The sequence below is a fragment of the Arachis hypogaea genome, chromosome 5, assembly GCF_003086295.3.
Source record: "Arachis hypogaea cultivar Tifrunner chromosome 5, arahy.Tifrunner.gnm2.J5K5, whole genome shotgun sequence".
NCBI lineage: Eukaryota > Viridiplantae > Streptophyta > Magnoliopsida > Fabales > Fabaceae > Arachis > Arachis hypogaea.
This window is the reverse complement of record NC_092040.1, coordinates 44,977,441-45,004,040: the sequence shown is the minus strand read 5'-3', so window position 1 is coordinate 45,004,040 and position 26,600 is coordinate 44,977,441. Positions and strand designations below refer to the sequence as shown.

Genomic DNA, 26,600 nt, shown 5'->3' with positions numbered 1-26,600 from the left:
TAGGGATACAAATAGGACGATTTAAACGTTAGGCACACAAATAGGACTTACCCCAAACGTTGGGGACAAAAACGATATTTTACTCATAAAAATTCTAATAACTTAATGATATAACAACCCAAATTTTCAAAAGTTAAATAATTAACTATTTATGAGTTATTATATTATATTGAAATTTTATTTTTAAAAAATTATTTTTTAATAAAAATAATTAAATCAAAATTTTGTAATTATTGAAGTTTAATTTAATTACGACTTATTCTATTAAATTTAAATTATTTACTACAAAATATTTTGATAGACAAAAAATTTAATTGATTATTATTATTATTATTATTATTATTATTATTATTATTATTATTATTATTATATTACCATTATTATATAATTACTTAATTTTAGTCTATATTATTATTATTAAATTATATTATTATTTATTTTTTTCAAAAATATTTTGGCCGAAGCCATAAGGAAACAAAAAGAGGAATGAAATAACGTGGCTGCATGATACATATATTTTCTTTTATTTTCCTAACCTTGACACCTATAAGCCTAAACACCAGTCATCACTAATCATCTTTGTTTTGTTCCTCATGCATCACCGAACATGCATTTGGAGAAAGAAAACTAAGAGAGAGAGAGAGCGTGAATTTTCGCCTTCGATTTCTTGAAATCCGTAACTCTAATAGAAAATCTAATCTGATAAAAGTGTTTGTATCTTCTTCTTCTACACATTAATGTTATTTTTATCCGATAAAAGTTGATGGTGACTTAGCTTCTCCTCTCTTTGAGTTTGGCCAATTGGAGTTTTAGGAGGCACAGACAATTTCTGACGTTTTCTTCTTCAACAGCTTGATCAAAAAGCTTCTCTGGAGTTTCCATTATTTTGATTTCATATTGAGGTAGGATTTTGGTAATTTTATAATAATTCAATGTGAATTTGATAAGTGAATATTAATTTGGTTGATTATTATTTAAGTTTGAATGAGTTTATGTTAAATTATTGTTGTTGCTTGTGATTTGTTAGTTTAGTTATAAGGATCAGTTCAGCTGTGATTTTTTTAATGATTTTGAGACTGTTGTGATATGATATTTTTTAGAAAATTGATGAGATTTGATAGTTGAAAGATTAAATTAAAAATTGAAAAAAAAAACGGTAATAGTAAAGTTTAAAAAACGAACTTAAAACTCAAGCTGAAAACTTGAAGAATTTTGGAAATGAAATTTAGTTCTTTGATAAAGTTATAATCGAGAAATTAAAATTTATATTTGGGAATGAAATAGTAATTTAATAAAAATTGAAGTTAATTTTGTAATTATATACGTTTTTTGGGTATTTTGGGTAATAAGTAAAGTTTAGGGATAAAATAGGTATTTTATAAAAGTTTAAAAATAAGATTTTATAAACTAAGATTTAAGAATATATTATTTACTATTTAAAATATCTTATTTATATTATTGTTATTAATATTTTATTAAGAATATTATTTAGTAAAGATATTATTAATATTATTATATGTTAGAGAAGAGCAAATAGAGTGATTTTAAAAGTTTTAGAGAATGTAAACTTAGTTAAAGTACTTTATAATTTTTTTTCATATGATACTTAGGAAAGGACGAGGGAAGAATGTGAAGTTGAGTTATGATAAAGAATTAAAAGATTAAAGAAAAGAAGAGAGAACGAAAAGAAGTAAGAAAATAAAAGAGAAAGATGAGAAAGAAAAGAATGTATTAACTAAAGGGATATCTACCACAGGAGAGCAGAGACCAAAAATAAAAAGACTTTAAAAGACTGTCTATCGCAGGAGAGCAGAGAGTAAAGACTAAAAGATGTTAATGAACGTCTGCCACAGTAGAGCAGATAGAAAAAAAGGTATTAATTAAAGGAATCTCTATCACGGTAGAGTAGAAAGCAAAAATTGAAAAGAAATTGAGTGCTGTTTGGGCCTTAGTGCCAATTGTCTAGTGGGGACGGCAATACGTAATGCTCACTTGATACTATAAAGACGGCTCAGTGAGGACGGCGATGCGTAACGCTCACTTGAGATTGGAAGGAAGGTTCCCCTATGAGGACAGCGATGCATAACGCTCATGGAGGGGACGTTGGCTGAGATAAGGACGGCAATATGAAACGCTTATCTCAAGACTAGTGTCGGGAATTGGGCAACAAACCGACACATGAGCTCATGGCCTGTATAGGACTAGACATGCATCATACTTGTTTGCGCATACTTGTTGTGATTATGTTTTTATGATTGTGTGCTTGTGATTGGATTCTATATTCTATAATTTCTCTCTGATTTGTGTTTGTCTTGCATTATTTGTGTTTATGATTGATTCTATTTTGTGATTGAGTTTTGATGGTGATTCATGTTGAATTGGGCTGTAGGCTGAGTTGATTTGATTTGGGCCAATGGCCATGATTGAAAGGACCAGTGGCAAGTTTTTGTTAAAATGGTTCGTGAAATATATGAAATGTCATTTTGTGTAAAATTTTTATAAGGAAAATATGAGCTTTAAATTTGGATAATGAACTTAACTTCTAACCCCGACTCTACTAAGAATTTTCAGTTCTTATCCCCTATTTCCACTCCTTTCAGCTATAGGTGCGAAGGTTTTGTGAGAAACTACAAGAACATAGAAGATTCTGTTTACAAGTTGAGTTGTAAGAATTTATTTTTCCCTCGTCATTTATTGTTTTAGTTTTTAGAGGGGTAGGAATTGTATTTGAGGATTTTTGAGTAAGTCTATGTATATAATGCTACGTGGATATATATAATTTTGTGATTAAATGATTTACAGTACCGACTCTTCGATTTCTTAATTAAAGTTTTGGTTTGTGTTTGCGAAGGTTCAATATTAAATAAAGATAGTATATGTAAAACCCGGTTAATTAATGACTAATTAGCCCATAAATGAAAATTTAATCTAGAAAGCCAAAAATGAGATTTTTATGGCTTAATATGATAGAGGAGATTGAGACGAGAATTTTGATACCAATTTTATAGAAATCAGACCAAGATTGGACTGAACTCTCCTCTCTAAGCTCTCATTCACACTGAAATGGTGAAAGGGAAGGGAAGAACACTCTCTCAAGTTCTCTCCCTTGGTTGATCTTCAAACCACCATAACTTTTGATCTAGAGCTCTAATTGTCGCACCATTTGAGGCCACGCATTCACCGCGAAGAGCTGTACAAAACCCACTACTTTATTCTTGAGGTAAGCCACGAAATTATTTCAGTTCTTCATCCCTAAATTTCAAATTTTATGGAGAATGTGTTGAGATTTTAGATTCTTTGATGTTATAGGACCCAACTCTCTTAAAAGAGAAGATTAATCTTGTCTCTTTGAACTTTGGGTGTGGTAAGATTCTCAACCTTAGTGTAATTTGTTATTTTATGATGCTTGGGTATTGAGTTATCATGTTTAGGTATGATAATTGTGGCTTAGGTAGTGTGTATGTGAATATTGAAGCTTGATTGAGATTTTGGAAAGCTTGGAAGAAGACTTTGGTGTGCAAAAATCTGTTCTTGGAGGTGTTGAGACCTTGAGAGCTTGTGAAAAAGTGATTTGGAAATGCTCCGGTTGAGCGTGGGAAACGGCTAAGGTATGATCCGGTTTCCTGTATCTAAAATGTAATGTGATGTGAAAACTTAAGCTAGAGGCCTTAAGATAGGCATTAAATTGTTGATGTTGTTGAATGGTTGAGATATATGATGTGGTCATATATGTGGTTATGAATATTGATGCCTTAATAGTGTGATATATGAGAAAAATGCATGTTGTGATATATGCTTAATGAATGATTGAGGTTGATTTATGGGTGAAACCATGTTGATGATGAGTATGATATTGATTATGTATAATGATGGTTGATTGGAAATGGTATTATTGGAAATTGAGATGAGAAAAGAAGCATGACGTATTAATATGTTTGAAAGCTAGCCATTTGATTATGATGGGTTAAAGTTGTTGGATGGTGGTTTTGTGAATTTTTGGTAAAAATGTTAATGTATGAGTTGAGGAGGCTTGAGGTTGATTTTTGGTATATTTTGATTGATTTCAAAAAAGGTTGAAATTGGTATGTTTTGGTTGATTTTGAAAAGGGTTGATATTGGCTTGTTTTGAAAATGGCACTTTATGGTTTTGTATGAAAATATGATTTTTGGGCATACTTTGACGGAGCATAACTTGAACTCTGGATCCTCGTTTTATGCTAAACGTGTTTAGAAATAAAATTGGATTCGGGATGTTCATGTCGTTCAAAGAACGGGCGAAAAATGATTTGAAATGAAGGAGCTATGTACCTCGAAAGATTGAGGGTTGAATTTGTGAATTCTGCAGCTTTTAACTTAGAAAATTTTTAATAAAATGCCCCCCACTCGTAGGCGTGACTGACGCGTACGAGTCATTTTTCAAAAACGCACCATCCACGCCTGCGCGTCGATGCGCTGCTCTAAATGCCCAGCCATTTTCTCGAGAGTTATGTGAGAATTGTGCCAGTTTTGTGTGTAGGGCACAGACGCACCCACGCGTACGCGTGGCTGACGCATAGGCGTCGCTTGGCTATTTTTCCATCCACGCGTGCGCGTGGGGGACGCATACGTGTTGATGAACTTTTTGGCGATCCACGCGTGCGCGTGGGCGACGCATGTTCATGATCCTGTTTTAATCCCAGAGTTGATTTTTGAGTTTTAGAAGCCAAATTTCATACTTCTAAGCCTCCGATCTCACCCCTTATGTCTTAAATCATTATGATATGCCTAGCAATGAGAAAGGGGCTAGGGGATGTGGTAACTTGTGAATGAAGAAAGGAGAAAATTTATAATCAATGATGATCAAAGATGATTATATGAGATATGGAGGATGGCGGTGGAAGCGCTTTATGTGCCATGAGCCGAAGGGCTGTATTTGTTGATAAATTGGCCGGTTCTGGATTGAACTGTGAGTTGGATGGCTGAGTTATTACCGAGTTATGGTGGAGCTATTATTGAGTTATGGCTGAGTATAACTGCATATATGCTTATTGAATGAAATGTGAATGTTGCACTTCCAATATCTGAGATACGAGCTTTCCTGGATGAAAGCAGTGGCTAGCCATCACGTGCTCCAGGTGGAGACTTGATACTCTGCTGACCCTATATCGTAAATGTGGCCGGAGACTATGAAAGTTCCAAATGAGCTCGCCCCAATGGATAAACACCAGTATGGGTGTTCTATGATTATGATTATGATCATGATGATGATCGAGAATAACTCGAGTTGTGGATGCACGACAGAGAGACAGTCCAACGGTTAGCTACCAGTACTTGTCGGGTTGGGTATATAACCAACAGATGATATCATCAACCATTAGAGACAGGCATTCATCATATGCATATTATGTGAATTGTTTGGAATTGCCTAATTGACTGCATATTACTTGCTAATTGTCTAAATGCCATATCTGTTTCCTATATGTATATCTCTCGTCAAAAATAATTGTGTTTGACATATTATACTTCTACTAGTGGTTGGGAGGTCTGAAGGACTTGGAAAGGGAAGTAAAAGATAGACTGAAGAATCTTTAGTCAGTTGCCATTTATGCTTTAGTCTGTTTATAGGCTTTGAATTTATCTGGAGGAAGTTCTAGGATTGCCTTTGCCTTTCCCAGGATATTACATGTTAGATATGTGGGCACTACTACTATACTGAAAACCTCTGATTCTCACCCATGCGGATTTTGTGGTTTTCAGATGCAGGACGTGAGGCTTCTCGCTGAAGCATGCTGGAGACTTCTGGATTAGCGAAGATCCTTTGTTCTCAGGACTCTATTTTGGTTTTATATGTCTTGCTTAGATACTTTTATCTCCATTAAATAATAAAAACTGTGATGACTCCCTTTAGAGGAGGTTTGGAGAATAGGTTTTCTGTATTTATGTCTCTTTGGGTTTGCTGGTGGACGAAATTGTGATCCTCAAAATTGGTCTCTTTGTATTCGTGTGAAATCAAAAATACCCCAAAGAGATCATGGTGTGATAAATTGGGATCTTAATAATCCCTGGTGTGATCATAACTCCGTTCAACTTTACCAGCAAGTGTACTGGGTCATCCAAGTAATACCTTACGTGAGTAAGGGTCGATCCCACAGAGATTGTTGGTATGAAGCAAGCTATGGTCACCTTGTAAATCTCAGTTAGGCAGATTAAATTGGTTTATGGTGAGTTCGAAAATTAATAAATAAATAGAAAATAAAAAGGGATAGAAATACTTATGTAAATCAATAGTGGAAATTTCAAACAGGCGTATGGAGATGCTGTGCTCCTCTCGTATCTCTACTTTTTTTATTACATTCATCCAATCCTTCTTACTCCTTTTCATGGCAAGCTGTGTGTAGGGCATCACCGTTGTCAATGGCTACATCCCATCCTCTCAGTGAAAATGTTCCTATGCTCTATCACAGCACGGCTAATCATCTGTCGGTTCTCAATCAGGTTGGAATAGAATCCCTTGATTCTTTTGTGTTTGTCATCACGCCCAGCCTTCAGGAGTTTGAAACTCGTCACAGTCATTCAATCCCAGAATCCTACTCGGAATACCACAGACAAGGTTTAGACTTTCCGGACTCTCATGAATGCCGCCATCTATCTAGCTTATACCACGAAGATTCTGTTGGGGAATCTAAGAGATATGCGCCCGGTCTAGAGTAGAACGAAAGTGGTTGTCAGTCACGCGCGTTCATAGGTGAGTGATGACAAGTCATCTTAGCCTAGTTTTGCTAGTCTTTTTCTTTGTTTTTAATTAGTTTTATGCACTTTCTTACGCCATAAGTAAGCCAATTGGGTTGAAATCCATGTTATCTTTGACTCAATCAATCATGTATAAAATGATGCATTTTCATGAGATATTGTGTTATAATTGTCATATATTTTGGAAGAGAAACAATCTCATGATTTGAAGCATAGTTTTGATGTTTTTGATTGATTGATGATAGGTGAAACAAAGCTTGGAAGGAGGGTGTAAGAGGCTGAAGAAGAAGCTCTTGGAAGGCAACGTTGGAGCCAACGTTTGACCTCAAACATTGAGGCAAACGTTGGCTGAAGAAGAAGCTCCTGGAAGGCAACGTTGGAGCCAACGTTTGACCTCAAACGTTGAGGCAAATGTTGGCGACATAAAGAGGAAAAATGGCACTCCTGGAAGGTGAAGTTTGCGCCAACGTTTGACCTCAAACGTTGAGGCAAACGTTGGCACCTAAGAGGAGGCAGAGTGAGCTTTTGGCAGCGACGTTTGAGCCAACGTTTGACCTCAAACGTTGGGTCAAACGTTGGCTACATTTTGGCAAATAGGAGCATGGAAGAACACCCCTGATTGATGAGCTAATTGAGCCACGTTTGCGCCAATGTTTGACCTCAAACGTTGGGCCAAACGTTGGCCAAAAAGAATGCATGGGGGATCCACGTTTGAGCTCACGTTTGACCTCAAACGTTGAGCCAAACGTGGATGACAGCAAAGTGAGGCCTGCTGCATTATTTCCCACGGCAACGTTTGAGTTAACGTTTGACCTCAAACGTTGGCTCAAACGTGAGACTTGCATGGCCGGTTCATAAGTGGATTTCTTCCCAACACCTAGAGCAATCAACAGAGGCCACTAGCAACCCAATTCCATCAAGGCCAAGGCCCAATTCAAGGCTTGAAGATCATTAGAAGAAAGTGTATAAATAGCTTAGGATTTGAAGTTTTAGGGAGCTTTTGATTTTGGGGATTTTTGCTGAGGAGTTTTTGAGAGATTTCTTGACATTTGAGAGATTTTCTGGGAGGAGAATTGAATTCTCTTCCTCTGGGTTTTCTTGTTTGCTTTTCTGCAAAGCTTTATTTGAGTCTTGGGTGTTGAGAATTGAGGAAATTCTGTCTCAATCTCACCTTGAGATCTCTCTCTGTTTTGAGCTACTGCACAATTGAGAAATTGATACTTGAATCCCTTTATTACACTGCTTGATATTTACATTTCTTGCAATTGAATTCTGAATTTTGATCTAGGAAGGCATTGAGATCTAGACTTGGTTATCTAGTCTCTTGGGTCCTGAGATCTGGAGTTTTCATTTTAATTTCTCTTCTACTCTTCTGTTTATTGCAATTTACTTTTCCTTGTCTAATTTCTGCAAATCCACTTCCCGATTCCCTTTATAATTCAAGCCATTTACATTTCTTGCACTTTAAGTTTCTGCAATTTACATTACTTGCACTTTACGATTCAGCTCTTTTTCTTTTTATTCCCTTTAATTTCCTGCAAATCACCCACTCCCCTTTACATTCTATGCAATTTAAATTCTGTCAACACAAATTCACACAATCAACACTTATTTGCTTGACTAATTCAACCACTAAACTAAAGTTGCTCAATCCTTCAATCCCTGTGGGATCGACCTCACTCCCGTGAGTTTTATTACTTGATGCGACCCGGTGCACTTGCCGGTGAGTTTTGTGTCGGATCGTTTTCCGCACATCAAGTTTTTGGCGCCGTTGGCGGGGATTGATTAGATTGACAATGATTAAGTGAGGTGGCAATTAGATCAAGCATTTTTTTCTTTAATTTTGACTAACCCACTAACTGTTTGAATTTTTGCTTAAACTAACTAAAACTTCATTCTAGCAATAGAGTGAAGTATCACTGGTTGTGTGTTTCTCCTGTCCTGTTTGTATGTCAGGTACAGGGAGAGCTATTCCTATTCTATCTGAAGCTGATCAGAGGACTCTCAGGAGAATAAGAAGAGCTGAAAGAGGGAAAGGCATCGTTGGAGAAGAAGAATCTGAGGAAGAATACCACGAAATGGAAGGAGATACATCTAATCTCAATCCACCAGGGGGAGTAGCTAACAACAACAACAATCCGCCACAGAGGAGAGTTTTGGCCTCATACACATTTGCAAATCCAAGACACTGTGGAAGTAGCATCCTCACTCCCAATGTCAATGCAAACAACTTTGAGCTAAAACTGCAACTCATTACACTTGTCCAGAACAATTGTTCCTATGGAGGAAGCCCATTGGAAGATCCCAATCAGCATTTATCCACCTTCTTAAGGATTTGTGACACTGTCAAATCCAATGGCGTAAATCCTGAGACATACAAGCTCCTGTTATTCCCATTTTCATTAAGGGATAAGGCTGCACAATGGCTTGAAACTTTTCCCAAAGGAAGCATCACTAGTTGGGACGATTTGGTGACTAAATTTTTAGCCAAATTCTACCCACCCCAAAGGATCGTTAGGCTGAAAACTGAGGTGCAGACATTCACCCAATTAGATGCCGAATCCTTGTATGAAGCATGGGAGAGATACAAAGCTCTAATCAGAAAGTGTCCCCCAGAAATGTTCAATGAATGGGATGTACTGCAGAATTTCTATGAAGGCTTGACGTTGAAATCTCAAGAGGCATTAGATCACTCTGCTGGAGGTTCATTACAACTGATGAAAACTGCTGAAGAAGCCCAGAATCTTGTGGACATGGTGGCCAATAATCAATACTTCTTTGCTCATCAAAGAACCCGCCAACCATCACAGAGAAAGGGGGTACTAGAACTGGAAGGAGTGGACTCCATTTTGGCTCAAAATAAAATGATGCAACAACAAATTCAACAACAGTTTGAACAAATGGCCAAAAGAATTGACAGCCTTCAAGTAGCAGCTGTGAACACAAGCCAACCATCAACTGTATGGGTGCAGAATGAAGAAAGTCAAGAAGAGCAACAACAGGAGCAAGTGCAATACATGCATAACCAAAATCCTGGACAGAATGAAATTTATGGTGAGACCTACAACCCTTCCTGGAAGAACCACCCCAACCTTAGATGGGGAGATAACCATAACCATAACCAACAATCATGGCAAAGAAACACAACACAAAATAACCCAAGGAACAACCAGCAGAACAACAACCAAAATTCATTCAGAAAACCACAAAACACTTACCCCAACTCTAACCATTATCCAACCCATAACCAATCCATCAACCAAAATACCTATCATCAACCACCCACACCTCACAACCAACCACAAGCATCTCCAGAATCTCAAAGAATCACTAACCTGGAAACCTTGATAGACAAGCTGTGGAAACATCAAGAAATGACGGCCAAAAATCAAGAAGCCTCCATCAAGAACATGGAAAGACAAATAGGCCAGCTCTCTAAATACTTTGCAACAGAGAGGCCATCAAGTTCCCTGCCAAGTGACACAATTCCAAATCCTAAGGAAGAGTGTAAGGCGATACAGTTAAGGAGTGGGAGAACATTGGGGAGCAATAATGACACTACAAAGAAACAGGTGGAGAGCAGCAAAAAGCCAATAGATGCAGAGGAAGCCAATGATCAAGATATGGTGCCAAACAAGAACACAGAGAACCTCAAAAGAAAAGAAGATCAGCCAATCAATATACATGAGGGAGAGGAAGAAGCACAGAAAGAGGAGAAAGCCTTCATTCCTCCACTGCCATATCCACAGAGGTTCAACCAAGAAACCAAAGATCAACACTTCCGCAAATTCCTGGAAACTTTCAAGAAGCTGGAAATCAACATTCCCCTGGATGAAGCATTGGAACAGATGCCCTTATATGCCAAGTTCTTGAAGGAACTCATCAACAAGAAAAGAAGCTGGCTGGAGAAGGAGACTGTACTTCTCACTGAAGAATGCAGTGCACTCATCAGAAAAGGACTCCCTCCCAAGTTGGAAGATCCAGGGAGTTTCTTCCTACCTTGCACCATTGGAAGTCTATTTATCAACAAGGGGATGTGTGATTTAGGAGCAAGCATAAATCTGATTCCATCCTCTTTAGTGAAAAAGCTTGGCATAGAGAAGGTGAAACTAATACAGATGTCATTAGAATTGGTGGATCAGTCAATAGTACATCCCAGGGGTGTGATTGAAAACCTTCTAGTTAGAGTAGACAAATTCATATATCCTACAGACTTTGTGGTTTTAGATTCAGATACGGATGAAAGTGATTCCATCATACTTGGGAGACCTTTCTTGGCTACTGCTAGGGCTATCATAGACGTAGAGCAAGGAGAATTAACTCTTAGGATGCATGAGGAAAGCATTATCCTGAAAGTGTTTCCAGAACCACAAATTAGTGAAGAGGGAAGCAAGGTAGTCAGTGACTGTTTTCCAAAGCAAGCAACCAACAACACAGGGGAGCAGAAGAATGAGCAGGTGCAAGGAGGAAAAGGAATTCAAAAAGGAATCAGGATGATAAACAAGAAGGAAGGTACCACAACTAAAGCTGCTGTCAAGGAAGAAAGGTTGACAAGAAAAAGGCTCACAAAGGGTGGAAGAATAAAAAATTCCCAACTGAAGGATTCTCCAAAGATGACAAGGTACAATTAGTATACCAACAGCAAAAAGCACAAGATTACTACACAGTGAACAAAGTGCTTTCTCTTGAGCATATTGAAATTGAGCATAATGGCACACAGAGAAGATTCACAGTCAGAGGGGACAAGCTGAGGCACTACAGTTATCAACCACCATAAAAGAAGGGTTCAATGTCAAGCTAGTGACAGTAAAGGAGCGCTCCATGGGAGGCAACCCATGATTTAATTTTCTTGTCTTTAATATTTCAATATACATAATAATTGTTGCACCAATATGATTTCAAATTTTTTAGGACAAACTTGACAATTATTCATGACATTGGAGGGTATATGATTGAATTCTAAGTTTGGTGTACCCACGGGTTACACTAAATAATTTACGGGAACAAGTCATGAAAGTCAATGGTCTTTTAAGTTTTGAATATCATGGAGGTTTAACAATAACTATAATTGTTAGAAGGCAATCTAATAAAGCATTCCTTATGAAAGATTTAACCAAAAATAAAGTAGGAATTTCAAAAGAACAATGGTTTAAAGAAGTAATTTCTTGGACCATGGGACCAAACATTAAGTTTGGTGTCACCCGTGGCAATGCATGAAGAAATCACGGTTGATCTAGCATAAGGAATGATAGTTTACATTTATTTCTTTTCTCTTTCTCTTGCCCTTTTTTAAATATAGTTATTCTTGCTGTCTTGTAGTGATGGTTAGGTGGTCAAAAGAATATTCAATGAAAGGGACAAGACAAGGAAGGACATAGCATGAGGACAAGAATGCATCACATGCTTCAAGAGGTGGTTCTGCACATCCTTGGGAAGAGTACGTTGAAAACCCTTGAGGAGGCAAGCTTTGTCCTTATTCAACTTTACATGCACACCTTAGATTTACAAGATATCCACTTGCATCCTAGCCCTTCATTGTTTAAATAAATGATTACAAAACACTACCTAGCCATGCACATAACCGAAGAAGTTGTACACTCCTTGCATTCTAACTATCCAACCTCCATTCCCTTCATCATTACTCATCATATATTCTCAACTTCACAAATCTCTTCCTCCAAAAACATGCCGAAACCTTAACCCCCTTCCACATACAACCATAACCTCAAAAAGACTAAGTATGGCTTCTTCTTCAAGAACCAAATGAAGGAAAGGAAAAGAACCCATGAACGAAGAAAGTGTCCCTGAATTTGATCAATGGAGATTCAGAACGTGGTACCATCAAACACAATGGGGATGGATGAGAGATAAAAAGATATATCCAGAAGTTCCACTTCTCTTGGAGGATGAAGATTGCCAAGAAATGAACGCCAAGATTAGAAAGAGGAGGTGGGAAGAGCTCATTTCACCAATTACTAGGATCAATGCAAACATTATATGGGAATTCTACACTAACACCCCAAGGATAAAAATGAATCAAGCTTCAACTTACAAGAGTTATGTACGGGGAACTGAAGTAGATTTTAGCCCAAGCACTATCATGAAAGTGTTGAAACTAAGGGCAACCTATTTTGATGAGCCAGGATACCATCAAAGGCTAAATGAAGAGCAAGACTATGATGAGATTGCTAGTGAAATTTGTGTGGTAAACACAGAGTGGGTAGGAACCACTAAAACTAAGTACAAATACTTGAGAAGAGGAGACCTCACCCCTGAAGCAAAAGGGTGGTATGAGCTATTGAAGAGATCAATCTTGGGCACGGTGAACACTTCTGAGGTCAATAAGAAGAGAGCTATCATGTTGTATTGTATAATAATGGGAGGAGAAGTGAAGGTTCATGACATCATTGCAAATGACATTCAAAGGATTGCAGAAAAGAATTCGGCCAAAGGTTGGCTATACTACCCAAGTACCATTATGCGTTTGTGCATGAAAGCCAAGGTGCCAATGGAAGATGAAAACCCAACATGGCTAGTCCCGGGTATGCCTATAACCATTGAAAGAATGATGATGGTTACTGAAGCACAGCAGAGCCGAAGGCCACAAAGAAGAAGGCAAAGAGATGAACCAATGGAGGAAGAAGAGTCACAAGAAGAGGAAGAGGAACAGCAACACATTCCATCATATAACAATCTGGATATGACTCAGATGCAAGAAGCAATTGGAAGGTTGTCACAATAGTACACAAGAATTCAAGAAAGGCAAGAGGAGTACCATCTACAATACATGAAGCACCAACAAGAGCAAGAGGAATGGCAGCTGAAAATGATGAACCAACAAAGTGAGTTTGAATCAAAATTCTTTGTAATGCAGGAGGAGCATGCTTTTCAATCTCACGAATCATTTGGGAAGTTGGCACAAATGCAAGCTGAAAATATGAGAGGTTTCAAGGAATTCACAACCCTTCAAGATGCAAGATATGAAGTCCAAGCTGATTATAACATAAATAGCCAAATCAAATTGAATTATATTGGAGAACATCTGCACAACATGGATCCAACATTTCCAACCTATGATGAATGCTTCAAAAAGAAAAGTGAAATAGAAGTAAGCAAAGCTATGAGCCTTGAAGATCGAGTAGAAGAAACAATGAATAAAGCTGGATTCTGGAAGGGTCAGCAGACAACAGGCTTGGACACAGAGGGCACCAACTCCCAAGCAAATGCAAGAAGAAAGAAAAAGCATGACAAATGAAAGGTGGATTCGCTCCTTGTTCATCACCACAAGAAAAAGCATGCATCCTATTTGTTTAAAGTACTCTTTGCATCTTTAGTGGTTATTTTAAGTGTTACTTTATGTTTATCTTTCCTAAAATAAGTAAGCTAGTCTAAGTGTGTGCTTGTGTGTTTACTTTCACTTAACTAATGCATGCTCTGTCCCTAAGCCTTTTCAATTCAATAAAAGAAATGTTTGAAACAGGAAGTAATATGGTTCATTGTTAGCTAAGAGTCAAATAATAGTAAGTGGAGGTATGTATGTGTGATTGTGTTGTGACTCACTTTTAGTGAATAAAAGGAATAGAATGTTTTCTTTTTAAATAGAAAGTAACTCACTGTCTATGAATCTCAATTGAATAAAAGTCCTTGTCTAAAAAAAAAGAAAAGAAAAATGAAATGAGAAAAGCCAAAATGGCAGCAACAAGAACAAAAGAAATAAGAAATAAGCTAGACACCAATAGCTTGAACTTTAGAGCATATGCCTGTGGTGTTTTTGTACTAGGATCTGCTTGGATTATTAAGTTCTTTGGAGTGCATTAACACTTGGTAACTTGGGTTAACTAACCCGGGATTATTGATGAGCGGATAATTTGTATACTTTTTGGCATTGTTTTTAGTATGTTTTTAGTAGTTTTAGTTGAGTTCTTAGTATATTTTTATTAGTTTTTAGTTAAAATTCACTTTTCTGGACTTTACTATGAGTTTGTGTGTTTTTCTGTAATTTCAGGTATTTTCTGGCTGAAATTGATGGACCTGAGCAAAAATCTGATTCAGAGACTGAAAAGGACTGCAGATGCTGTTGGATTCTGACCTCCCTGCATTCGAAGTGGATTTTCTGGAGCTACAGAAGCCCAATTGGCGCGCTCTCAACGGCGTTGGAAAGTAGACATCCTGGGCTTTCCAGCAATATATGATAATCCATACTTTGCCCAAGATTTGATGGCCCAAACCAGCGTTCAAAGTCACCCTCAGAATTCCCAGCGTTAAACGCCGGAACTGGCACCTAATTGGGAGTTAAACGCCCAAACTGGCATAAAAGCTGGGGTTTAACTCCAAGAAGAGTCTCTACACGAAATTTGCTTCATTGCTCAGCCCAAGCACACACCAAGTGGGCCCGGAAGAGGATTTTTATGTCATTTACTCATTTCTGTACACCTTAGGCTACTAGTTTTCTATATATAGGACCTTTTACTATTGTATTTGAAATCTTTTGATCATGTTTTGATGATTGAACCCTCTTTGGGAGGCTGGCCATTCGACCATGCCTAGACTTTGTACTTATGTATTTTCAACGGTGGAGTTTCTACACACCATAGATTAAGGTGTGGAGCTCTGCTGTACCTCGAGTATTAATGCAATTACTATTGTTCTTCCATTCAATTCCGCTTGTTCTTTGTCCAAGATATCACTTGTTCTTCAACCTGATGAAGGTGATGATTGACGCCCATCACCATTCTCACCCATGAACAAGGTGACTGACAACCATTCTTGTTCTACAAGCATTCGAGGCTCTAGTGAATATCTCTTGGATTCTTTAATCGGAATCTTCGTGGTATAGGCAGGACCTGATGGCGGCATTCAAGAGAATCCGGAAGGTCTAAACCTTGTCTGTGGTATTCTGAGTAGGATTCAATGATTGAATGACTGTGACGTGCTTCAAACCTGTAACCTACTGGGCGTTAGTGACAGACGCAAAAGAGTGATTCTATTCCGGTAGGGGAGGGAACCACACCGGTGATTGGCAGCACTGTGACAGAGTGTGTGCATTAGCTTTCACTGCAAGGATGGAAGGTAGCTGCTGACAACAGTGAAACCCTACACGAGCTTGCCATGGAAAGGAGTAAGAAGGATTGGATGAAGGCAGTAGGAAAGCAGAGAGACGGAAGGGAAGGCGTCTTCACACGCTTATCTGAAGTTCCTACCAATGAATTACATAAGTATCTCTATCTTTATCTTTATGCTTTATTCATCATCTATACCCATTTGAGTCTGCCTGACTGAGATTTACAAGGTGACCATAGCTTGCTTCATACCACCAATCTCCGTGGGATCGACCCTTACTCGCGTAAGGTATTACTTGGACGACCCAGTGCACTTGCTGGTTAGTTGTGCGAAGTTGTAGTGATCACAATTTCGCGCACCAAGTTTTTGGCGCCGTTGCCGGGGATTGTTCTTGTGTATGGACAACTGACGGTTCATCTTGTTGCTTAGATTAGGTATTATTTTTCTTCAGAGTTCTTACGAATGAATTCTAGTGTTTCAAGGTGATGTTCTTATCATCACCAAAGCTGATTGATCATCATCAATTTAGCTCTTGAATGCAATGTCCTGCTGAAGCTTAGCTAGCTATGTCTAATTCCTTTAGACTAAAGCTTTAGACTAACATTGCATGATTCCTGGAATTCTCATTTAGAATTTTGATACCTTTATTTTCTTTTTCACTTAATTTTCGAAAAATCCAAAAAAAATTTTCAAAATCATAAAAACCAAAAATATTTATTGTCTAAGTCTAGTGTCTCATTTTAAGTCTGGTGTCAATTGCATGTTTTTGTTCTTCTTGCATTTTTCGAATTCATGCATGTGTCTTCATTAATCTTCAAGTTGTTCTTGATGATTTCCTTGTTTTGATCTTTGAATTCTATTGACTTGAGTGTTTTGTTGTTTCTCATGTGCATTATCATCTTGTTAGTGTCAGTAGTATACAAACTGCTAAGTTTGGTGTCTTGCATGCATTTGATTTTAGTTGCATTTTAATTATTCCTTATTATTAAAAATCCAAAAATATTTTTAATTTGTGTCTTTTCTAGTCAATAATACAGAGAATTGAAGATTCAGAACATACTGCAGAGGAATCACACAGAAAAAGCTGGGCATTCAAAAATGCCCAGTGAAGAAGGCAGACTGGCGTTTAAACGCCAGCCAGGGTGCCTGGCTGGGCGTTTAACGCCCAAAAAGGTAGTAGTTTGGGCGTTAAACGCCAGAATGTGCACATTCTGGGCGTTTAACGCCAGGATGGCACAAGGGGGAAGATTTTGTTTTCAAATCAAATTTTTTTTTCAAGTTTTCAAAGTTTTTCAAAATCAAATCTTTTTCAAATCAAATCTTTTCAATCAAATCTTTTTCAAAATCAATTTCTTTCCTTTTTCAAAGATACTTACTAATAATTAATGATTTGATTGAACATTTTTGCCTTTTCTGTTGAGAAAGGTTTTATGTTTGAATCATATATTTTCTTGTTAGGCAAGTCATTAATTTTTTAATCATACCTTTTAAAATTATTTTAAAATCATATCTTTTCAAATTGTTTTCAAATCATATCTTTTAAAATTATTTTCAAATCATATTTTCTCAATCACATTTTTTTTAAAACCAATCATATCTTCTTAATCACATCTTTTTCAAAATGGTTTTCAATCAAATCTTTTTAACTTCTAATTTCAAAGTCTTTTTCAAAAATCACTTGATTTCTTTCCCACTCTTATTTTCGAAAATCAATTAGTATTTTTCAAAAATTTTTCAAAATCTTTTACTTAATTTTCGAAAATTACTTCCCTTCTTCTCACATCCTTCTGTTTATGGACTAACACTATCCCTTAATGCAAAATTCGAACTCCATCTTCTTTGATAAGTTCGAATTTTCTACCTCTGTCTTCCATTCTTGTTTTCCTCTGACACCTTAAGGAATCTCTATACTGTGACATAGAGGATTCCATATTTTCTTGTTCTCTGCTCTTTCATATGAGCAGGAACAAAGACAAAGGCATTCTTGTTGAAGCTGACCCTGAACCTGAAAGGACCTTGAAGCGGAAGCTAAGAGAAGCTAAGGCACAACTCTTTATTGAGGACCTGACCGAATTCTTCAAAGAAGGAGAACCCATGGCAGCCAAAAATAACAACAATGCCAACAAAGCAAGGAAGGTGCTGGGTGACTTTACTGCACCTACTCCCGACTTTTATGGGAGAAGCATCTCTATCCCTGCCATTGGAGCAAACAACTTTGAGCTTAAGCCTCAATTAGTTTCTCTAATGCAACAGAATTGCAAGTTCCATGGACTTCCAATGGAAGATCCTCATCAGTTCTTAGCTGAATTCTTGCAAATCTGTGACACAGTCAAGACCAATGGGGTAGACCCTGAGGTCTATAGACTGATGCTATTCCCTTTTGCTGTAAGAGACAGAGCTAGGATATGGTTGGATTCACAACCTAAAGAAAGCTTGGACTCATGGGAAAAGCTAGTCAATGCCTTCTTGGCAAAGTTCTTTCCACCTCAAAAATTGAGTAAGCTTAGAGTGGAAGTCCAAACCTTCAGACAGAAGGATGGTGAATCTCTCTATGAAGCTTGGGAAAGATACAAACAATTAATCAGAAAATGTCCGTCTGACATGCTTTCTGAATGGAGCATCATAGGTATTTTCTATGATGGTCTCTCTGAACTATCCAAGATATCTTTGGATAGCTCTGCTGGAGGATCTCTTCATCTGAAGAAGACGCCTACAGAAGCTCAAGAGCTAATTGAAATGGTTGCAAATAACCAATTCATGTACACTTCTGAAAGGAATCCTGTGAACAATGGGACTAGTCAGAAGAAAGGAGTTCTTGAGATTGACACTCTGAATGCCATATTGGCTCAGAACAAAATATTGACTCAACAAGTCAATATGATTTCTCAAAGTCTGTCTGGAATGCAAAATGCACCAAGCAGTACTAAGGAAGCTTCATCTGAGGAAGAAGCTTATGATCCTGAGAACCCTTCAATGGAAGAGGTGAATTACCTAGGAGAACCCTATGGAAACACCTATAATTCTTCATGGAGAAATCACCCAAATTTCTCATGGAAGAATCAAGAGAGACCTCAACAAGGTTTCAACAACAATAATGGTGGAAGAAACAGGTTTAGCAATGGCAAGCCTTTTCCATCATCTTCTCAGCAACAGACAGAGAATTCTAAGCAGAACCCCTCTGACTTAGCAACCATGGTCTCTGATCTAATCAAAACCACTCAAAGTTTCATGACTGAAACAAGGTCTTCCATTAGAAACTTGGAAGGACAAGTGGATCAGCTGAGCAAGAAAATTACTGAACTTCCTCCAAGCACTCTCCCAAGCAACACTGAAGAAAATCCAAAAGGAGAGTGCAAGGCCATCAATATGGCCGAATTTTGGGAGGAAGAAGAGGCAGTGAACGCCACTGAGGAAGGCCTCACTGGGCGTCCACTGGCCTCCAATGAGTTCCCCAATGAGGAACCATGGGAATCTGAGGCTCAAAATGAGACCATAGAGATTCCATTGGAATTACTTCTGCCATTCATGAGCTCTGATGAGTATTCTTCCTCAGAAGAGGATGAGTATGTCACTGAAGAGCAAGTTGCTAAATACCTTGGAGCAATCATGAAGCTAAATGACAAGTTATTTGGAAATGAGACTTGGGAGGATGAACCCCCTTTGCTCACCAAAGAACTGGATAACTTGTCTAGGCAGCAATTGCCTCAAAAGAGGCAGGACCCTGGGAAGTTTTCTATACCTTGTACCATAGACACCATGACCTTCAAGAAGGCCTTGTGTGACTTAGGATCAAGTGTAAACCTCATGCCCCTCTCTGTAATGGAGAAATTAGAGATCTATGAGGTACAAGCTGCAAAAATCTCACTAGAGATGGCAGACAACTCAAGAAAACAAGCCTATGGACTTGTAGAGGATGTTCTGGTCAAGGTTGAAGACCATTACATCCCTACTGATTTCATAGTCCTAGAGACTGGGAAATGCATGGATGAATCCATCATCCTTGGCAGACCCTTCCTAGCCACAGCAAAGGCTGTGATTGATGTTGATAGAGGAGAGTTGATCATTCAAGTGAATGAAGAATCCTTGGTGTTTAAGGCCCAAGGATATACCTCTGTCATCATGGAGAGGAAGCATGAAGAGCTTCTCTCAAATCAGAGGCAAGCAGAGCCCCCACAGTCAAACTCTAAGTTTGGTGTTGGGAGGCCACAACCAAACTCTAAGTTTGGTGTTGAACCCCCACATTCAAACTCTAAGTTTGGTGTTGGGAGGTTCCAACATTGCTCTGAGTATCTGTGAGGCTCCATGAGAGCCCTCTGTCAAGCTACTGACATTAAAGAAGCGCTTATTGGGAGCAAATTAACACCTCCCTAGGAAAATTAAGTTCCAACATGGGACAACTAAGGGTGGAGCACCAAGAACATGCCATCCTCCTCCATGAAATTGGAGAAGATCAAAGAATCATGAGAGAGGAGTAACAAAGACAAGGAAGAGACATTGAGGAGCTCAAACACTCCATAGGATCTTCAAGAAGAAGAAAGAGCCGCCATCACTGAGGTGGACCCGTTCTTTAATCTCCTTGTTCTTTATTTTCTTGTTTTTCGAAATTTTCATGCTTATGTTTATCCATGTTTGTGTCTTATGGTCATTAGTTTCTTAGTGTCTATGCCTTAAAGTTATGAATGTCTGATGAATCCATCACCTTTCTTAAAAGAAAACTGTTTTTATCACAAAGGAACAAGAAGTACAGGATTTCAAATTCATCTTTAAAACTAGCTTAATTAGTTTGATGTGGTGACAATACTTTTTATTTTCTGAATGTATGCTTAAACAGTGCATATGTCTTTTGAATTTGTGGTTCATGAATGTAAAAATTGTTGGCTCTTGAAAGAATGATAAAAAAGGAGACATGTTACTGAGGATCTGAAAAATCATAAAAATGATTCTTGAAGCAAGAAAAAGCAAAAAAAAAAAAATTCGAAAAAAAAGAGAGAAAAAGAAAAAAGAAAAAAAAGAAAAAAATATATAATAAGAGTTGTGATCCAAGGCAAATAAGAGTGTGCTTAAGAACCCTGGACACCTCTAATTGGGGACTTTAGCAAAGCTGAGTCACAATCTGAAAAGGTTCACCCAATTATGTGTCTGTGGCATGTATGTATCCGGTGGTAATACTGGAAGACAGAGTGCTTTGGGCCACAGCCAAGACTCAATAAGTAAGCTATGTTCAAGAATCATCATACTTAACTAGGAGAATCAATAACACTATCTGGATTCTGAGTTCCTAAAGAAGCCAATCATTCTGAATTTCAAAGGATAAAGTGAGATGCCAAAACTGTTCGGAGGCAAAAAGCTACTAGTCCCGCTCATCTAATTTGGAGCTAAGTTTCATTGATAATTTGGAGTCTATAGTATATTCTCTTCTTTTTATCTTATTTGATTTTCAGTTGCTTGGGGACAAGCAACAATTTAAGTTTGGTGTTGTGATGAGCGGATAATTTGTATACTTTTTGGCATTGTTTTTAGTATGTTTTTAGTAGTTTTAGTTGAGTTCTTAGTATATTTTTATTAGTTTTTAGTTAAAATTCACTTTTCTGGACTTTACTATGAGTTTGTGTGTTTTTCTGTAATTTCAGGTATTTTCTGGCTGAAATTGAGGGACCTGAGCAAAAATCTGATTCAGAGACTGAAAAGGACTGCAGATGCTGTTGGATTCTGACCTCCCTGCATTCGAAGTGGATTTTCTGGAGCTACAGAAGCCCAATTGGCGCGCTCTCAACGGCGTTGGAAAGTAGACATCCTGGGCTTTCCAGAAATATATGATAATCCATACTTTGCCCAAGATTTGATGGCCCAAACCAGTGTTCAAAGTCACCCTCAGAATTCCCAGCGTTAAACGCCGGAACTGGCACCTAATTGGGAGTTAAACGCCCAAACTGGCATAAAAGCTGGAGTTTAACTCCAAGAAGAGTCTCTACACGAAATTTGCTTCATTGCTCAGCCCAAGCACACACCAAGTGGGCCCGGAAGAGGATTTTTATGTCATTTACTCATTTCTGTACACCTTAGGCTACTAGTTTTCTATATATAGGACCTTTTACTATTGTATTTGAAATCTTTTGATCATGTTTTGATGATTGAACCCTCTTTGGGAGGCTGGCCATTCGGCCATGCCTAGACTTTGTACTTATGTATTTTCAACGGTGGAGTTTCTACACACCATAGATTAAGGTGTGGAGCTCTGCTGTACCTCGAGTATTAATGCAATTACTATTGTTCTTCCATTCAATTCCGCTTGTTCTTTGTCCAAGATATCACTTGTTCTTCAACCTGATGAAGGTGATGATTGACGCCCATCACCATTCTCACCCATGAACAAGGTGACTGACAACCATTCTTGTTCTACAAGCATTCGAGGCTCTAGTGAATATCTCTTGGATTCTTTAATCGGAATCTTCGTGGTATAGGCAGGACCTGATGGCGGCATTCAAGAGAATCCGGAAGGTCTAAACCTTGTCTGTGGTATTCTGAGTAGGATTCAATGATTGAATGACTGTGACGTGCTTCAAACCTGTAACCTACTGGGCGTTAGTGACAGACGCAAAAGAGTGATTCTATTCCGGTAGGGGAGGGAACCACACCGGTGATTGGCAGCACTGTGACAGAGTGTGTGCATTAGCTTTCACTGCGAGGATGGGAGGTAGCTGCTGACAACAGTGAAACCCTACACGAGCTTGCCATGGAAAGGAGTAAGAAGGATTGGATGAAGGCAGTAGGAAAGCAGAGAGACGGAAGGGAAGGCGTCTTCACACGCTTATCTGAAGTTCCTACCAATGAATTACATAAGTATCTCTATCTTTATCTTTATGCTTTATTCATCATCTATACCCATTTGAGTCTGCCTGACTGAGATTTACAAGGTGACCATAGCTTGCTTCATACCACCAATCTCCGTGGGATCGACCCTTACTCGCGTAAGGTATTACTTGGACGACCCAGTGCACTTGCTGGTTAGTTGTGCGAAGTTGTAGTGATCACAATTTCGCGCACCAAGTTTTTGGCGCCGTTGCCGGGGATTGTTCTTGTGTATGGACAACTGACGGTTCATCTTGTTGCTTAGATTAGGTATTATTTTTCTTCAGAGTTCTTACGAATGAATTCTAGTGTTTCAAGGTGATGTTCTTATCATCACCAAAGCTGATTGATCATCATCAATTTAGCTCTTGAATGCAATGTCCTGCTGAAGCTTAGCTAGCTATGTCTAATTCCTTTAGACTAAAGCTTTAGACTAACATTGCATGATTCCTGGAATTCTCATTTAGAATTTTGATACCTTTATTTTCTTTTTCACTTAATTTTCGAAAAATCCAAAAAAAAATTTCAAAATCATAAAAACCAAAAATATTTATTGTCTAAGTCTAGTGTCTCATTTTAAGTCTGGTGTCAATTGCATGTTTTTGTTCTTCTTGCATTTTTCGAATTCATGCATGTGTCTTCATTAATCTTCAAGTTGTTCTTGATGATTTCCTTGTTTTGATCTTTGAATTCTATTGACTTGAGTGTTTTGTTGTTTCTCATGTGCATTATCATCTTGTTAGTGTCAGTAGTATACAAACTGCTAAGTTTGGTGTCTTGCATGCATTTGATTTTAGTTGCATTTTAATTATTCCTTATTATTAAAAATCCAAAAATATTTTTAATTTGTGTCTTTTCAAGTCAATAATACAGAGAATTGAAGATTCAGAACATACTGCAGAGGAATCACACAGAAAAAGCTGGGCATTCAAAAATGCCCAGTGAAGAAGGCAGACTGGCGTTTAAACGCCAGCCAGGGTGCCTGGCTGGGCGTTTAACGCCCAAAAAGGTAGTAGTTTGGGCGTTAAACGCCAGAATGTGCACATTCTGGGCGTTTAACGCCAGGATGGCACAAGGGGGAAGATTTTGTTTTCAAATCAAATTTTTTTTTCAAGTTTTCAAAGTCTTTCAAAATCAAATCTTTTTCAAATCAAATCTTTTCAATCAAATCTTTTTCAAAATCAATTTCTTTCCTTTTTCAAAGATACTTACTAATAATTAATGATTTGATTGAACATTTTTGCCTTTTCTGTTGAGAAAGGTTTTATGTTTGAATCATATCTTTTCTTGTTAGGCAAGTCATTAATTTTTTAATCATACCTTTTAAAATTATTTTAAAATCATATCTTTTCAAATTGTTTTCAAATCATATCTTTTAAAATTGTTTTCAAATCATATTTTCTCAATCACATTTTTTTTAAAACCAATCATATCTTCTTAATCACATCTTTTTCAAAATGGTTTTCAATCAAATCTTTTTAACTTCTAATTTCAAAGTCTTTTTCAAAAATCACTTGATTCTTTCCCACTCTTATTTTCGAAAATCAATTAGTATTTTTCAAAAATTTTTCAAAATCTTTTACTTAATTTTCGAAAATTACTTCCCTTCTTCTCACATCCTTCTGTTTATGGACTAACACTATCCCTTAATGCAAAATTCGAACTCCATCTTCTTTGATAAGTTCGAATTTTCTACCTCTGTCTTCCATTCTTGTTTTCCTCTGACACCTTAAGGAATCTCTATACTGTGACATAGAGGATTCCATATTTTCTTGTTCTCTTCTCTTTCATATGAGCAGGAACAAAGACAAAGGCATTCTTGTTGAAGCTGACCCTGAACCTGAAAGGACCTTGAAGCGGAAGCTAAGAGAAGCTAAGGCACAACTCTTTATTGAGGACCTGACCGAATTCTTCAAAGAAGGAGAACCCATGGCAGCCGAAAATAACAACAATGCCAACAAAGCAAGGAAGGTGCTGGGTGACTTTACTGCACCTACTCCCGACTTTTATGGGAGAAGCATCTCTATCCCTGCCATTGGAGCAAACAACTTTGAGCTTAAGCCTCAATTAGTTTCTCTAATGCAACAGAATTGCAAGTTCCATGGACTTCCAATGGAAGATCCTCATCAGTTCTTAGCTGAATTCTTGCAAATCTGTGACACAGTCAAGACCAATGGGGTAGACCCTGAGGTCTATAGACTGATGCTATTCCCTTTTGCTGTAAGAGACAGAGCTAGGATATGGTTGGATTCACAACCTAAAGAAAGCCTGGACTCATGGGAAAAGCTAGTCAATGCCTTCTTGGCAAAGTTCTTTCCACCTCAAAAATTGAGTAAGCTTAGAGTGGAAGTCCAAACCTTCAGACAGAAGGATGGTGAATCTCTCTATGAAGCTTGGGAAAGATACAAACAATTAATCAGAAAATGTCCGTCTGACATGCTTTCTGAATGGAGCATCATAGGTATTTTCTATGATGGTCTCTCTGAACTATCCAAGATATCTTTGGATAGCTCTGCTGGAGGATCTCTTCATCTGAAGAAGACGCCTACAGAAGCTCAAGAGCTAATTGAAATGGTTGCAAATAACCAATTCATGTACACTTCTGAAAGGAATCCTGTGAACAATGGGACTAGTCAGAAGAAAGGAGTTCTTGAGATTGACACTCTGAATGCCATATTGGCTCAGAACAAAATATTGACTCAACAAGTCAATATGATTTCTCAAAGTCTGTCTGGAATGCAAAATGCACCAAGCAGTACTAAGGAAGCTTCATCTGAGGAAGAAGCTTATGATCCTGAGAACCCTTCAATGGAAGAGGTGAATTACCTAGGAGAACCCTATGGAAACACCTATAATTCTTCATGGAGAAATCACCCAAATTTCTCATGGAAGAATCAAGAGAGACCTCAACAAGGTTTCAACAACAATAATGGTGGAAGAAACAGGTTTAGCAATGGCAAGCCTTTTCCATCATCTTCTCAGCAACAGACAGAGAATTCTAAGCAGAACCCCTCTGACTTAGCAACCATGGTCTCTGATCTAATCAAAACCACTCAAAGTTTCATGACTGAAACAAGGTCTTCCATTAGAAACTTGGAAGGACAAGTGGATCAGCTGAGCAAGAAAATTACTGAACTTCCTCCAAGCACTCTCCCAAGCAACACTGAAGAAAATCCAAAAGGAGAGTGCAAGGCCATCAATATGGCCGAATTTTGGGAGGAAGAAGAGGCAGTGAACGCCACTGAGGAAGGCCTCACTGGGCGTCCACTGGCCTCCAATGAGTTCCCCAATGAGGAACCATGGGAATCTGAGGCTCAAAATGAGACCATAGAGATTCCATTGGAATTACTTCTGCCATTCATGAGCTCTGATGAGTATTCTTCCTCAGAAGAGGATGAGTATGTCACTGAAGAGCAAGTTGCTAAATACCTTGGAGCAATCATGAAGCTAAATGACAAGTTATTTGGAAATGAGACTTGGGAGGATGAACCCCCTTTGCTCACCAAAGAACTGGATAACTTGTCTAGGCAGCAATTGCCTCAAAAGAGGCAGGACCCTGGGAAGTTTTCTATACCTTGTACCATAGACACCATGACCTTCAAGAAGGCCTTGTGTGACTTAGGATCAAGTGTAAACCTCATGCCCCTCTCTGTAATGGAGAAATTAGAGATCTATGAGGTACAAGCTGCAAAAATCTCACTAGAGATGGCAGACAACTCAAGAAAACAAGCCTATGGACTTGTAGAGGATGTTCTGGTCAAGGTTGAAGACCATTACATCCCTACTGATTTCATAGTCCTAGAGACTGGGAAATGCATGGATGAATCCATCATCCTTGGCAGACCCTTCCTAGCCACAGCAAAGGCTGTGATTGATGTTGATAGAGGAGAGTTGATCATTCAAGTGAATGAAGAATCCTTGGTGTTTAAGGCCCAAGGATATACCTCTGTCATCATGGAGAG

The 26,600-nt window shown here is 38.0% G+C and overlaps 2 non-coding genes across 2 annotated transcripts; both read right to left on the bottom strand.

Moving 5' to 3' along the window:
• Positions 1 to 18,288: 18,288 nt before the first annotated feature.
• LOC112804421 (small nucleolar RNA R71) lies at positions 18,289 to 18,396 on the bottom strand. Its single transcript, XR_003203033.1, has one exon. It is a non-coding gene; the product is annotated as a small nucleolar RNA R71 (small nucleolar RNA).
• Positions 18,397 to 24,972: 6,576 nt separating this feature from the next.
• LOC112804420 (small nucleolar RNA R71) lies at positions 24,973 to 25,080 on the bottom strand. Its single transcript, XR_003203031.1, has one exon. It is a non-coding gene; the product is annotated as a small nucleolar RNA R71 (small nucleolar RNA).
• Positions 25,081 to 26,600: the final 1,520 nt, after the last annotated feature.